The 4,112-nt window shown below is 55.3% G+C and overlaps 1 long non-coding RNA gene across 1 annotated transcript; it reads left to right on the plus strand.

The window, feature by feature from the left end:
- The first annotated feature begins 858 nt into the window (after positions 1-858).
- LOC139701542 (uncharacterized) lies at positions 859-3,593 on the plus strand. The gene is made up of 3 exons (XR_011704065.1): positions 859-985; positions 1,090-1,247; positions 1,952-3,593. It is a non-coding gene; the product is annotated as an uncharacterized lncRNA (long non-coding RNA).
- Positions 3,594-4,112: the final 519 nt, after the last annotated feature.

Raw genomic sequence — 4,112 nt, forward strand, 5'->3', positions numbered from 1 at the left:
CCTGAGCACTCGCTGGGCCTGGCCCTGACAGTCACCAAGCGCCGTCCATCTGAACAGGAAGCACCACTTGGTGAGACCAGGGGACCCAGCGCCTGCCCTGCCCCCGCCCCTGCTCTGCCCAGGCTCCCGCAGGCAGGATGGAGTCACTGGGTCCCCCCATGGCCCCGGGGTCCCCACTGCTCTCCCACTGATTCTCTTATCTCCGCTTTTCCTCTGTAAGCAGTTCCTTCGTGATGGGAACCTTGGGGGGATTCTGTCTCCTGCTGGGACCCTGGCTGATCCCCTGAATCCCAGGTCTCCCTGAACTCCAGACCCATGAGCCTGAGGTCAACAGCTCCACGTCCAACAGACACCCCCAATAACCGCCCCAATGGAGTGCGTTCCCTCCGGCCACGTGACCCCTGGGTTTCTCCTGGTCCCCACCTATGGGAGGGATCTCCAAGCAGCCGGTTCCCAGGCCTAGGACGGGAGGCTCCTCCCTGACCCCTTACTTGCCGGGGGGTGATGGGCTTCTGCACGCTCTTGCTCATTTCCTGTGTCAGTCAGGACTGGCTGCAGCAGCCCCGAGTGCCCAGCCGGAGCTGGGAGCCAGGCCTCCTCTGCCACCCGCTCTGCTTCTCACCTGGCTGACCTGAGAGAGCAGCTGGAAAATCCCCTCCCCTACTGCTGGGCCTGACCTTTCAGAAGACAGTGAAGGGCAAGTAGATTTGAATTGTGATAAGTCTCATGACTTAGAACGACTGCACATGCACGGACAGTTTTAAAGAGATGGTCCCCAATTCACGGTGATAGACTCAGGTTCTCCAGGGGTGCCGTGGGGTGACAGCCACAGCCACTGACACTGGCCTTGCAGGTTTGAATTTTGACCTTCTGTTCCTGGGCGAGTGGTCTGTGGTGTGGTCCTCTCTGGGTCCTGGGCAGAGGCAGCAAGCTGCAGGTCCCCTCAGCCCGCCATGGCGAGAGCTGTTCTTCGGCCAGGATGTCGGTAGGTTCTACTTGTGACATTTTCACTGCTCCATGGGGTGATCTGGACCTGACCCCATCGTAAATTAAGGAGCCTCTAATGCAAAACTCCTAACCTCCCATCAGGTCCAGAAGAACAATGTTGCCTGCCCCCGTGCCCCCACCCCCCTTAACCAGCAGCCCTGTCCCGCCCCCGAGCCCGCCACTGTCCCTCCAAGTGCTGACTGTGTTTCCCTTCTTCTGGGGTCTTCATTCATAAACAGTTCAACCTGACCTGCTTGTGGGTACGTATCATGCTCCCCAACCCTCAGCCTCTTGCCTCCTTAGTCCTGCGGGTTCTCACGCCCCTGCACCTCCTTTATGAGCTGTCCTCCTCGCTGTATGGTGGCTTATTTTCACTTGGGGACACCCCAGATGGCATGGCTGTGTGTTCTGGGGCAGGCTGTTGGCTGCAGTGTTCTCACCTCTCAGCACCTGAGGGACTGAAGGGAATCCACCCACTAATGCGAGAGAAGGTTCCAGATGGTTTCCCAGGGGTTTGTAAACTCACACTCACACCAGCTTTTGACGGGAGCTCCCCAGGCTCTGGAATGGCTATGTGAGGGAATACCGGGGCGTGGTGTGGGTGGCGGGCGGTTGGTGTGGCCCGCTCTCTGCACGTGCTCACCGCCGCCCAGAGTTCCTGTTTAGAAGGTGCCTGTTCATCTCTCGCCCATTTTTTGCCTTTGAGCTTTTGCTCTTTGAACGTGCTGGTTTACGGGTCTTTGTGCAGCAGGATTTGTCCTGGGCTAGTCGCCTGCGCCTCTCCCGCCCTCCCTGGCCGTCTTTCTGCTCCGCTCATGGTGCCCTTGGGGGCAGAGACCCTGGTCTCTTCATGGCTGGTGGTCAGGGGCAGGTCAACCCAGGACAGCAGGAGAGAGCCCGCGGGTTCTGTCCTGGTGTCCACGCGGAGGGCGTTCTGCGTGTTTAGGATGCTGGTCTGTTTCAGGAAGTGCTTCGAGAAGCCCCGCGGTTTCCCAGCCGGTGCCCACCTGGGGTTTCCTTCTCCACATTCAGCTCCTTCCTCCTCCTGGAGTCGACCTACGCCGGGTGCCAGGCGGGTGCCAGGGTCTTTGCCCATCCCAGAGGCACGTGGCCATGGCAGAATCATTTATCAACACGCGCTTTCCCTGCTGAGCCCGCGTGGCGCCCACCTTCTGGGGAGCTTTCTGAGCGCTCCCTTGTGCCATCCCGGTGTTTGCCTGTCCCCATTCCAGCTCCACACCGTCACCCTCACGGCAGCGTCTTTAAGCAGCTCCTGTTTGGGAGGGCAGCTCTCTAACCCTCCTCTTCAAGAACCGTCTGGCAGCCATTGGTCCTTGCAACCGCACGTCAGCCTCCCCAGCTCATCGTGGGTTCCACGGGTGACAGCCCTCTGAGCAGTTTTTGGCTCTATGGACCAGCCTGGGGACGTTCACGTATTTGTAATGTGAAGCATTGCCACCCATTAACACCTTATCTCGCTTATTTAAATACTCTTAATGTGGCTCAGAGTCTTATTGTGATTTCCTATAGACATCAGTTCCTTCACAAACACTTGGGTTGATGTATTCCTAGGCATTATATATATATTTATAAATATTTTGGTGGTGCTGGGGGTTGAACCCAGGGTCTTGTGTACACGAGGCAAGCCCACCACCACCTGAGCTGTATCCCCAGCCCCATTTCGTATTTTTGATGACATTGTGAGTAGCACCTTTTTTCTTTCGTTGTTTGTGGATGTTGGTCGCTGTTATGTAGACGTGGAACTATTTTGTGCATTGATTTTTATACAGCGTTTGGCCACTTTGCGGGACATCCTGGCGGGGGGCTTGTCTGCGTGTCCCCTGCATCTACCATCATCATCATGTCACCCTCAGTTTATTCCTCTCCAGATTTTGGCTCCTCCTGGCCTCACTGCACCTGCTAGGGCTTCCAGTGAACGTGGTGTAGATGTGGGGGCCTGGGCCTCCTCGTCTGTCCCCAGTTTCAAAGGAACAACGTTGCATTATTAAGCAGGATTATGCAGTAGGGGTTTTGCAGGCACCTTTTACCAGGTGAAAGGAGATTCCCTCCCTCTTCGTGTGCTGAAGAGGTTTCCAATCACGTGCATGTTGAACTCAGATTGTCCTTTCCTCACGCACAGAGGTGGCGGGGTTTGTCCTTAATGTCAATGGGGTAATGTTCTGCTTTGTTTTGAGTGTTTACCGGTGGGCCTTGGTCCCCAGGCTCCACCCTGGTCACGTGGTGTTATCCTTTATCTGTGGCTGAGTTTGCTGACCTTTGCCTGCATTCATGTTCCGGAGTGAGGCTGGCCTCCAGTCCCTTTCCCTGTCGTCCTTGTCACACCTGCTGGGGGCGGTGCTCAGGATTCACTGGAGGATTTTTCTTGACTTGAGGCTTTATTTGTGGGAAGAGTTCCCACAGATGATTCAGCTTCTCGAGTGGTCACAGGTCCCTTTAGAGCTTTTCTTCTTGACTCAGTTGTATGAGTTCCTCTTGTCAAAAACTAAATTTACTAGCGTTAGTCTCATCTCTGTGTTGCATCTTCGGCTGCCTCTCCTTCTATGGAATTGAACATACTCGGAAATTTAGAATTCAATAAATGATTTTAATTGTTACTTTTTATTTCTAACCAAATCTGTGCATTATTATTATTATTATTATTATTTGTACTGGGGATTGAACCCAGGGGCGCTTAACCACTGAGCCACATCCGCAGCCCTATTTAGAGCAGGGTCTTGCTGAGTTGCTAAGGACCTTGCTAAGTTGCTGAGGCTGGCTTTGAACTCTCGATCCTCCTGCCTCAGCCTCCTCAGCCGGGGATTACAGGGGTGCACCACGGTGCCTGGGAGGCACCATTTTTATAGCTTCCTGTCTACTGTGGAGTTTGCAGTCTGGCTGACCCCTCTGAGCTTCGAGCAGGCAGAGCTGTTTTGCACATGCCGAGTGCTCCGTACCCAAGGCCTGTGGGTCTGTTTCTGCTCTTTCTTCTCTTGCTTCTCACTTGCTGGGTCTGTTCCCTCCTCGCTGGCTTTAGTGAGGAGCCGGTGAAGGGCCTCGAGGCCCAGGAGGCGGGCGAGTCCCTGGAGTTCCCAGGATTGCACCGGGTTCCTTCAGGCGCCTCTGCA

Source organism: Marmota flaviventris, chromosome 13, assembly GCF_047511675.1.
Source record: "Marmota flaviventris isolate mMarFla1 chromosome 13, mMarFla1.hap1, whole genome shotgun sequence".
Classification (NCBI taxonomy): domain Eukaryota; kingdom Metazoa; phylum Chordata; class Mammalia; order Rodentia; family Sciuridae; genus Marmota; species Marmota flaviventris.